The sequence below is a fragment of the Glossina fuscipes genome, unplaced genomic scaffold, assembly GCF_014805625.2.
Source record: "Glossina fuscipes isolate IAEA_lab_2018 unplaced genomic scaffold, Yale_Gfus_2 2, whole genome shotgun sequence".
Lineage (NCBI taxonomy): Eukaryota > Metazoa > Arthropoda > Insecta > Diptera > Glossinidae > Glossina > Glossina fuscipes.
Genome location: NW_023998416.1, coordinates 2,110,380 through 2,122,998, shown reverse-complemented (window position 1 = coordinate 2,122,998; position 12,619 = coordinate 2,110,380). Strand labels below are relative to the sequence as shown.

At 33.4% G+C, this 12,619-nt stretch overlaps 1 protein-coding gene across 4 annotated transcripts in view; it reads left to right on the top strand.

Annotated features, from left to right (window-relative positions):
- Nucleotides 1-12,619, top strand: part of LOC119633102 — a 98,474-nt gene that overhangs the window by 21,678 nt on the left and 64,177 nt on the right. The gene's annotated exons all lie outside the window — the stretch shown is intronic.

Below are 12,619 nucleotides of genomic sequence, written 5' to 3'. Positions count from 1 at the left end.
GCTTGCAAGTAACATTAGTGGGCTTTAAAATCCGGTTTCTCTCATTTATGCAGCCAATATCTCAGCGGTGATCGTTAGCCATCGCTTTTTCAAGTTGTCTGTACAACACGAAAGTAAACAAAATTTAGCATATTGTTTGTTGCTCTTAATATTTCAACAGGTGTATGTGAGTTGTCTTTTTTTACGGGTTTTGTGCGGTTTTCATCTTTCAGAACATATGACGGCTAAGTAAATGCGATTGTAGGCTTGATTTTGCTTTACTTCCTAGTGCCAAGCAGCAGGAAGAAAATCAGAGGTTTCCAATGGGCATCGCTTTCATTAGAGGAAATGTCCGGCTGGTAATTAGAGACTAGCCGGAGCAATGGGTGACGCCTTCTCATCGCCTACGCTATTGAGCACTATGAGGTTAAGGTTAGAGAATCCACCTATAGTTACAAAAAAATCTTGTATAAATAAACCGAAGTGTCCGCATGTGTTTCATTTAAATAATTAATTTACATTGCTATCAAACTATATGAAAATATTATTCAAACAATATGTACGAGATATCATGTAATTAAATGTTTATGTCAGTTTAGCCTGTGCAACTACCTATACCATGATATTAAATTCCATTAAGCTTTGACCCTCAATAAAGTGCATTACACTTCGTATAGCAAGCAAACTATTTTTTCTCATTTCAATACAAGCTGTTAAAGCTTATTAAACGTACGACGCAAGGCGAGTCTTGTTTTAATAAAAAAAACTTTGCTTAACCGCTTTCGTTTACATTTACCGCCATTCAGTTCAACATAAATACTTTGCACCAATCCATGGGCGTTTATTGCCTTATTAAACTTCACATACAATAAAGACAAACACGTGCCTTCCTGATAACCGCACGATTGAGATGATCTAGGCGCAAGCATTTACATATTGCGTCCCAATCTGTCCAGAAGAGCGTTGATTCTAAACAAATGGAAATAAAAGAAATGTTGAGAAACAAAGAAGCAACTGAAGGAGCGGCTGAGTGTTTACAGTAAGAACGGTACCAAAGGGAGATCAACAGCAAGACATTCCAGCATTTCAACTTTGAAGAGGATTGGGAGTATGGAACCAAGTGAAAACGATTCACAACTGTCTCTCCTGATGTAATTTAAACATTTCTTCCGTTTACTAAAATTCGTAGAACCATTTTTTGATAGACCTTTACCCCTATGTCCGTCGAAAGAAATCTAAAATGTTTCACCATTGCTTGCAGACGTTATGAAAGACGCAGTTAAAACGTTATAGCCAGCGGGAAATTCAATACCCGGTGACCCTTTACTCAATACTATTCTTGACCTATTTTCGACGTAATGTAATAAAAACCACATTTTGGTCGTACGTAAAGGCTTGCTATGCACGAGTCCGATAATACGGAACTGAGCTGCTTGTGTAGCAGAAGGACTAAAAAATTAACATAAAAATTCCTCACCTAGAAAAGTACATTTTTATGTGACATCGGCCTAAGTGTAAATTTTTATAACGAAATATTAATAAACTTTAAACATGTAGGCAAAGCAAGACTGCTATTAAGAAAGTTTCTTCTTTTTAGAAGGTTAATTGCACTCTTCTCCATTTGTGGTGCGAGAATAAATAAAATTTGTGCGAATGTATGCAATACCCAGAAGAACTTGAGTTAAAACTACCTTTTCTTACACTGACCGATTCAGCTTGTCTGCCTCCCTGTCCATCCGCAATTTTCGAAATATTTTAATGAAGTTTAGTACACTGGCGTGTTTTGGACCAAGGGCGGACGATCTTGACAATGGTTTGGGTACGACCACATTTTCGGCCACGTCCCATATAAAGCCTGATTTTAAAAAGTTGCGGATTGATGTGGGGTATTTAATGATGGGCCGTGACCCACTGCAATAGTTTTACTTGTTTCTATATACGGAAGTTTATGAGGAAGTATGAATATTCGTAACTTGCAAAGAATTTTACACATTTTTTGCATAAGAGTTTTTTAAAAACTGTAACATCATATAAGGAATGGTAGTAAGACGGAATCGATCCAGTCTATTTCCTATAGGGCCTGGTCTTTAATCGAAGCATGTCAATGTCCTGAATTGTGTCAAAAATATCGCCCAAGAATACCTAAGCAGATAATAGACGGACGGACACATCTAAATTATCCCAATAGCAGACACACAGTAACGGTTCAGAATCGCTTCCTGTAAAAAATAAGCGTTTATATCAAGTTCATCCAAACGTTATATACGTTCACATTAAATGAATATACCCTTCCACCAAGTGCAGATGCAGGGTACGAGAATAGGTTTGACAAATGCCCGGAAGTATCAGAAATAATATTTTTAATTTATTTAGTTGTTTTTTTTTGCAAACGTTCAAAAAACGAATATTACTTAATTGTATTATATGCTATAACTTAAAGCGAATACCTGCATCTGCATTCGAATATTCCAATGAATGTCTACAAAGTTCGAATAGGGAAAAAATATTTTCATTTGAATGTTTTTTGAGCATTGCCAGGAAAAAATGTTAAACCTTTTTTACTTTCAAATCTCATTATCACAATGACTTTACTTTGCTTTTACTCTATGCAAAATGTTGCTTACCTTAGAATAAAAAGGAAGGGAAAAAAATTGCATCTCTCTCATTGAAAAGTTTTTGACTCTCTGTAACATTTTAATACCTTGCTTTTCTTTCGTTTCTTTTTATATAAATATTCTGACACGTAAAGTAAAGAGCAAATCTATTTTAAACCAACAAATGCGCACTAACTTACATAAAAAGTTTTATATATATATATATATATATACATATACAAATATATGTTTATATACAGTTAGTTTGTCGATGTAGTCTTACGTTTTATAGCTTTTAGTAGCCTCTGGTGTGACAAAGTTTTGTGAATGGAAAAGTTCGTGTTTGCTGAATACCTGCGCAAAGTAAAGAAAACAAAAGCAACGATCAAACACATAAATGAAAGGGTTTAAAATGTTTTCAAATAATTTAAAATGTTTTCACTAAAATAAACTAAATGTTTTAACAATCATTGAAAGTTCAAAGTGTCGGAGATATGAGAAAAATGCTGTACATGAAATTATGCGTCTAGGATGAAATATGTAAATAAAATAACATATTTATTTAAAAATAATTTTCCAAAAGGACAATAACATTGTTACTAAGATGTGAAACCAGCAAAATGATGCAAAAACACAAAAGAAATTTTTATAACAACTATGGCTTAAACATCAGGATTGAAATTTGGTTTCTGCTTTTATTCGGAACGCATGACGATTGAATTTATTTACAATAATGCGGCAGTTCACGTATAAAACAATATCCGACACATGGTCGGAAAACTAAATGCGATGTTTCGTATACTTTCCATTTCACTAATTGAATGGTTGAATAGAATTAGTGCGTTTTCTATTGTTGATGCACGTCAGAAAAGTTATAACGTATTCTTCGCAAATCATCATTAAGCTTCGTTTCCTTTTTTTTTTTTGGTGGAAAAAGTTTCTGGTTTTGATAGGCCAGGATGTAATTATCGCTATTTCCGTTTTAACACTAAAACTACAGTGCGGGTAAATATGACCTTTAGAATTTTGAACTTGGAAAAAATGTTCATGAAGGATGTAAAGTTCCCCTATTTTTTGATCACTCTTACTGTTGTGAAAAGACCTTCTCCTACTCATAAGCAATGGACGTAAGGCACGCCCACAATTTTCAAGAAACTGAAACAAACTTGGAAATATATCAAATTAGTTTTCATATTTGTGTCTAGAACTTTCAGTCCTGTGAAGATATTTCGAGATATTTACCCTGATAGATTTACTAACACGTTGTCGATTTCCATGCACAGTTCGTTTTTCTGATGCCATCATTTCTATAACTTTTTGATATCACTTGTGCTAAGAAAAAATTAAGGTCATTTGTATTTTTTAGTTATAAGTTAACAAGACTAGAGCATGCAGACTTTTTGCAAACTGAAAAGAAACGACGAAAATATGAAAAAAATATCGAGGTTTTTTCGAAATGATTTCCGTTCCGTTGTACCAAATATCTACTTGGTATCTTCTTTTTTATGATTGTTGCAATTCCACAAAAGCTAAGGGTCAAAATAATTCATAGTGAAAGCAATACCAATCTAAGCACGTTTAGTGTTAATAACTGAGGATTAAGGCCATCAATAGAATGATGCATGAATGGATGATGTACTTGCAGAGAGTTGGGTAAATTTAATTAACTCAAACATACTGCGAAAATACCCGCAATAGTTGTTAACTCTTTAAGGATTATTTCGAATAAAATCATACGGATTGATTGGATTTGGATTCTAAGAGTGAAAAATTAAGTTAACAGTTATCCCACTGGGTATCTAGGTTGTCTTTGAGGTTTTAAAAAAATCTCCCCGTAACAATTCCAATGAAACACGAAAACTAAAGGATCATCATGTTCTGGATCTACCATTCAGAACTTATCCCCAATTAGAAAATAGAAAATTTATACGCAAAAAATATTCAGAAAGACATACACAGTGGAAGTCGACGCGATTATAACACAAAAAGTTATTTACTCTCCGTCCTAGATGCTATGTTTTCAAAGATTTTTTTAGTTTCAAAACAAGAAGAAGTAAAAGTCATGTAACGAATATTCCGCTTTAAAATGTATATATATATATACATATATATATATATATATGATAATAACAATAAAATTCACTAAATAAGTTACTAGAACAAATATTCACTGTTATTTTCCTCATGCAAATATTTTTTTAGTAAAACTAGTTTTTCTCTGCTTTGTTCTGCTTTTCTTTAAGGGAGTTTGTTTTTTATCTTTCACACATTTCCCTTCCTCCACTCTTTCTTTTATGATAATGCATGTTTTCGTATTCACTACGACGGATGCGAGTATATTCATTCTCTTAAGCCCTTTGCAATGGCAAGAAGGAAAACTGCAGAGAACCTCTAAAGTAGCTGCTCTCTTGATTAGTATCAAATTCTGAAGCGATCGTCTGTGTGCGAACTATATGTAGTCAACGTTAACATATATGATAACAACATTGAAATTCCTTGCACGCAAGCAGGTCAAAGGGCCCCTAGCACAGCATAATCCCCAAAAAAAATCAAAAAAAAAAAAAAATGTATCTTTCGCTCATTACCGATGAACTAAATAAATAGAGTGATGAATATTTCCACGTATAACAATGAAAGAGCTGGCCGCATCCACTTCATATGCTAATGTATGGATATTTGATTTGCTTCGAGTTTTTTTTTTTTTTAAAGATAAAAGTGTTAGGTATAGAAGATCCAACTACAGCTAAACGCAATTTCATTGTTTGCTCCACTGACCATTGGAATAATAGTTTCTATGCATAAAACAAAAACTTGGCATTACAAAGACTTCGGCATAAGTGACACAGAATCGAAACAATTTTATATAGAATTAAATTTGTGCTGCGAATACTACCACCACACCAATAACATCAACTCATAAGTTCAATACAATTTGACTATAGCCTTCATGAGATGTGATGACTGAAATTTATGTAATGTTACAAATACGATAGCCTTTCTGACATTTAAAATGGCTACTCGCAACTCTCGATGCAAAGTAAAACAAAAAAGAAAACGTACTTAAAAGTTAATATATTATGATAAGTTAGAACCAAACGCGTAACATACAGATACGATGGATTGGTTTATAGAAACACGTTGCATTGAAGTTGATGCCAAGTATTAGCTTTTGTAAGATGCTTGATCTCTCTTTTTCTTTCTTTTTTTTTGGCCAGCCAATCAGCGATATCTTTTATACACAGCGGTGATCAAGAAGGATAAGGTAAAGTGCGGAAAAAGAAGGTAACACTGCGGTGTCTACAAAGACCAGACATACATGGAATGCGGAAACATCTGATACTATTACGAGTAGATAGATTTTCCCAAAGTGCGATGATTGGTTGTGCGGAGTGCGGGCAACTCGTAAGAATGCGTGGAAAGAAGTAGTTTTGTTAAAGCACTCGAGTGATGTGCAAATCTCTCTTATTTCTGTAGAAAACTTATCCATGATGTATCTACATATAAACATCATAGAAGTCACATTCTTCGAGATAATCGATGATTTCTTCGATACATTTTCGTCTTCAGGAGCACTTGAGCTCTTCGCTATGCACGTTTTAGGGATTGTCAGGTAATAATTATGTGCTTAGCACATGCGAATGGCACTCTAACTTTTGCCGGTTATAGGCGTTGCAGAAGATATCTCGCTTCTTAATTGGAGCCAGAAGAGAGGATATGCCTACATTACTTTTGGTATTGATGGTCTGGACTACATACTATAAGGAACAGGATTTGGTTTCGAGAGCTAACTGTAGGGTCTCTCTCGTCGGTATATACCTTATGTATCAATATCATCTTACTTTTACACTTCAATTATACCTTGAAAAAGTAAGGCAAGCGGTTTTCTTAAACATTGTAATTTCACTCACTGAATGGTGGTAATATTCACAATATTGTCTAGTGTTTTAAAACCTTTACTCCACAATCAGCTGATTGCTAGTCTTCGCCTCTCTGATTAGCCCAAAATCGCAGGACCATTGAATATGTTAAGCACTAGACGGGCCTTGCCTTTCGACACGGCAGTCGACATGATCCACAAACTTCGAGTCTTCCTGGAAGCAAAGTACTAATGCATCAACATGAGCAAAGGTAAATGTTGCACACATGGCGTTGGCGAACGATAGGTAATCTTATAACTGCGTGCGCCATCAGGCAACGCAGAATTAAACATATTCATACGTTGACGTTCATCGAAATGACGTCAATCTGCATATCCATCCCCAGCGATTGTTCGTAGCTTCTCACGATAAATCAAAGATCTTCAAATTATTTTGCTTTGCAAAATTTTTCGAATTCAACGCAATTTTTCAAAGGATTTGAATAAAATATTTCAAACTAAACATTATTAAATGTTATTAATATTATTATTATTTGTAAATTAGCGAAAGGGATAAATTCTAAGAGTAAAGTCTTAAAGAACTAGCATCTAAGGCTACTTAATATCATGTGTTGTTATTGCATAAATTTAAATGCTTTTTGAAACATATACCTATCTACCTATCTAGGCTAGGTTTTCAAGAAGAATATGTAAGACAGATTAAACGTAGTATGAATAGAAATATTGTTCTTTAAAAGAAAAATGATTTCGTTTTCGAGAAAATCTGTTATAAAAACTCTTTCAATGAGCTACGTGTTTTATTATAGTTTTTTTTTTTTGGGGGGGGGGGGGCGGGTGGGTCTGAATATTGTAACATTCGGAAAAACAAAAAATGAGAAAAAATGCCAAATTCCTTCAATTTTTATTCTCTAAATTGCTTCATAATTTACAACAAAAGGCACCTGCGTCTTAAATCTATATTTATTGCCAGAGTTTACATTAAATAAATATATGTAGAAAAAAGTTACTTTATTTTCCTATTTAAAATCGAATAATTTGTAAAATATTCCCAGCTGTGTTGCATGAATTTTAATTTTCTACTCTTCCCCATTATATTTCTCTTAGCAAAAAGTATAGAAAAGTTACTTGACAATAAATTTCCATATATATCAAAAACAAAAAAAAAAAAAAATGAAAAGAAAATTGTTGTTGTTTTTTTTTTTTTCTTTAAATAATTACCTACACATGTAGGGAAATGATAAAACACGTTCTTCTACCTGCAGCTACATATTTGTATAATGTTCGAATTTACAAGAGCCAGCTCCTTTGGCGTTTGGCTCTGGCAATTTGTCTAGAGATTCTCGACTTTTTTGCTTTTCTATTTCAACATGAAAGGTAGAAGAACAGAACATCTATATAAACATATGCATATATATGTTTTTTATATGAATATTAATACTTTTGTTGTTGTGCTTTTAACACAAAAATTTCCTATTACTACTATGAATAGTCATGAGTTGACAAAATTTTTTACAAGCGTCTACACTTCTTTTCATACATGCGAACATATGAATGAATATATTCGTATTCAAATTATTACTGAGTAACAATTATTTCTATTCCCTGTTAAACAAAACTGCAGACATAAGTGCGTGTATCTATCAGTGGGTGCATCTTGTTCGCATATATTATGAATAAATGTGCATACGTTGTATATGTAAAAGAAATGTAAAACTTTTCCATACAAAAGTGTAGGGGAATGCGCGGGGGGGAGGAAAATAACATGATAAAGAAAATGTGTTTACGAAGAGCGAGATGAAAAATTCAAAGACATTAATGAATGAATCAAAACGGAATAGTTTTGCGAGTAATGAACTTCTAACCCTTCAACTTTATATTTTATAGAACATTCTGTGAAAATTGACAAAAATATTGGACCATATTACGCTTAATATTGTAATTTGAAGAAAATTCCAATCACATCAATTTAATATTGTCATAATGCTAATGATATAAATGTTAATAATTAGTTAAATCTTAAATATTAAATTTTTGAAATTCGATTATTTTTATATCCTATGCTACTTATGGTAAGTTATGCGGATTTATGCAGCAAGCGGAAGAATTTGTGAAAGACTCATCTTCTCTCATCTTATTATGCAATTATTATTATTAAAGCATGTCTGTGCGTCTGTCCATGCACTTTATATTTAACACACAATCTGCAATTTTGAAGATAATATCGTAAATACTTTGCCTCAAAAATGAACGATATCCAAAGTGGATAGATGGGGTCACTTTTGAAGTCTCATTCTGAAGAAGACCTTACATGAAAATCGTTTATGTAATCTCAATAAAACCATAATCGTTAAAACTAGCTATTTTAACACACAAAATACATGTGGATTATGTGAATCAAATCGGATCCTCTTCTATAAAAAATGTTTCCAAACAAGTCTATTTTTTAGAATCTAATGATGAAATTCATTGCGCGTAAAATACATTTCGGGAAAGAGTAGCCTTTATTAAAATACAACTCTACCTATCATAAAACGTAACAGATTCCTTTATTCGTTATCCATGTGGAATGTATTATTATGCTTTGCTATTGTAATAGTGGATCACATATGCCCATATTTCGCACATAAGAGTTATCCTAAAAATGTAACATTTATATGACGAAAATATGTGAGGGGTAACGAATTTCGTGAGAAAAAAATTAACTTTGAATCCGTGCGATCTATATTTTGGACTGCTTAACATATGAGAGTTCTCAAGAAAAGTAAACTTCTACATACCAACATGGTAGCGTATATAGTTTAATGAACGATACTCGTCTCTAAGACTGGCGAGGGTTAATAAAGATTTAAAAGCGTTAAGCGATTTAATAGTTGTCCAAGTGATTTTACTTACCAGGTTCTTCATAATCAGATGAGAAGCTTAACAAGTGATAACTGAATTAGTTTAAAATTTCGGCCCTATTAAGGGAATATACAGAGACTCTAAAACATATTTTTGAATGTTGCAAATGTGACGACAAGTTGTGTAATGCTGTTGGTAATAGAAATAATTTGTTGAAAAAGTAGTCAACACAACTAAACCACAACGCCCTTGTCTGAGTATAAGTAATAACATGATACTCAAGTGATGACATGATGTTCGCAAATGAATTTGAAGATAAAACCAGAAAAATATACTAAGAACATAAAGTTTTCAGACAGTTGTTTGCCTTCCGTGATGCTAAAACTTTTATTACTACTGCAATATTTAACAAATTATATAAAAATATATTTATTTCATTTTGAGTATCTCACTTGCTCTCTCCTCTTCTTATGTTTATTCTTCTTCTTCTTCTTCTTCTTGATCATCTTGCCCTTCTTCTCTAGCTTTTAACATTTTAATGGCACAACAAGCAATAAAATTGTTTTATTTATCTAATTGTCAACATAAACTGCCCGTTATATTGTATGGACGATGCACAAGTGAAATAATGTTGTTCATTATGTGTTTATGTGTATGTTTACTTTTTATATACACATATTAGAGTATGTGTTACTTTTCTATATGTAGATATTCGTTTTGATTTTCTGATATGTACATGTTTTCAGGAGTTTTTTTTTTTTTTTTTTTAAACTGACCTTTTTGAAACAAAATGTTTCAAATTTCTCTTCTCTCTGTGCTAACCGCAATCTTCGTCGTTTTGCTTCCCTGAGTTGCTTTCCTTTGCTTTCACGACGCAAAGTAAATTTCAGTACACAACCGTCATGTATAGAGTGTATGCGTGTGTGTATGTGTGTGTGTGTGTGTTTGTACGCGTATATGTGTGTATGTGTTCCCGTTTTTTTTCTATTTTTTTTTTTTATAGTATGTTTGCAACACTATTTGTGTCATGCAACAATGTAATTGCCACTGTCGTTGTCATTTCCGTTTGGTCACGAAGCGAAAAATCCCTCTTAAATACATTTAGCCAAGTGTAAGGAAAGCAACAACAATAACAACAACAACAACAACCAAACCGACTAACTACAACACCGACTATCAAAGTTCTACAAATGAACAACTAAAAAGATTTTAGTGGAAAAAACAAAAAGTAACCAAAAAAAAAAAAAAAAAAGAGAAGAAATGCAGCAATAACAACAATTTTATTTGGTGGTCACCGGGTAAAAAAAAAAAAAGAAATGAAATAGAAAATATATTTAAGTGCTTTAGCCAACATAAACGTTGACCATTTGCGAAAAGGAAGTCGTTAGTAAAATGTTGGTGTTCGGTCAAGCTAAGCCTGACAAAAAGTAAAAAAGAGCGAAACAAATGCTTTTCCTTTCCTTTCCGTAAAGGATATATTTTGTCTCTAATAAGCGTTAAGCTAAAGGGACGCGAGACAAAAGTAAAATCGAAATCATTGTGAAACTACATGTTATTAAATAGCAAACACATACACAAGCATTCAACTAATTTTCCCTTTACCGCATAATGCTATACATAACGATTCGTTTGTTTTGTTTATCTAACATTTAACTTGAAATTATAACACAGTGTTGTCGCTGTCGAGTAGTGCCATTTCGCTTTGTCTGTAATCATACACTGGCGAAGCTTACTAAATGGTTCTATGTACTTGCTTATGAAGGGTGTAATTTTAGCTTTGCTTAATACCATGAATGTCCTTTATAAGCATTTAATTGTAACAATTAATGGGCGACTTACTATCATCATATTGTGGCAAATGGCTTCATTAGCTTTTGCGGAAGTTTTGGTTTTCATTTTTTACATTCCCTAGAGAATGAGAGGAATGAGGTGTATTAAATTTATCTTGGCATTTGTGAAAAATAGGAGTCAACTTTTCAGGATCAAGTATTTCAATCGAGATCTCTGTCTTTCTTTTTAATCATCCACTTTTTTTCTTCCTTTTGCTAACTAACCCCTCGAGGGCTAAGGCCCTCGTACTCCTATAAGTATGGAGGCATATGTACGCCGTTACATGTATGGGCACAGCAGGTGTCAGAAAGGATTATATGTAGAGAAAGATTTTATGGGAGCATTTATGTATACGGGAGCACGTATATATACCGTGGATTTACAGTTAAGGAAGAAGCCTTGGCAGTGTGTCGTCTGATGTAAACACAACACTATTATGAACAGGCACTTTGTTGGAAAACATTGTATATACAAACCAGAAAACAACAATCATTCAATGTTATAGTGTTCATAAAACATTTTGTATATAGAGTGCAAAGGGCACAAGGCGAAATTGCCATTCCCAAAAGTTTAATGGTAAATGCGTGAGAATGCCAGAAAATTTTGAGCATCAAAGAAATTGTTTGCTGGAATTTCTGCAAAACAATGGTTTGCTTTAATTCCTGCAAAACAATATGCAGCGAAAATATTTGCACAATTCTGTGGACACCAACATGAGCCTCTACACTTGCCTTGACTATAAACTTGTAAGCCCAGGGAAGAGCCCAGGAAGGGCAGTCTAGAGCCATTATGTAAGACTTTGTCGCCTCCACTCATACATGCGAATTAATTTCAAGGTTCATAGAGTTTGCTATTGATGCGCTAGGATCGTGTATTCTTAACAACGCTTTAAAAATCATAAACCTTTGATTGCTTCTTTAGACATTTTAAAAACATTTTTGAACTGTGTTTTGCTGACATAGAAATTGGCCTTATTTTGGCGACCCCACTCAGGTACTTTGATGGGGTCTCGAACGAGTAAGGAACAAGAATCCCGCAAAGGGCTTCTCCTGGAACAATCTTAGCCACTATCAGACTTGCTTAGCAAGGACCTTCGCACAACTCACAGCTCACTTTTATTGCTTAATTCACATGACTTTTTTCACAATCTTGCCATCAAGACCTTAGGCTTATAGATGAAATCAGGAAATCTTTTTTTAAACCATTTAATTGGAACGTTAATTTATTATCCGACTGCCGTAATATGTTCAGTGCAAGGGACTATTGTTTCTTTACATTACGGTCACAAACATACAAACGGAGTAAAAACCCGCAAAGGCCCGTGATAACCATAAATTTGTAACGTCCATAAGTAATATCTCAAATTTGAAAACGACATAAGGCTTAAGTTTGGGATACTCTTTATGGTGTTCTTACTAAAACATTTCGTAATATGTCTACTAGTGAAAAAGAGTTAAACGAATTGCATATGTTTTCCATAGATGAGAGCTGATTAAAA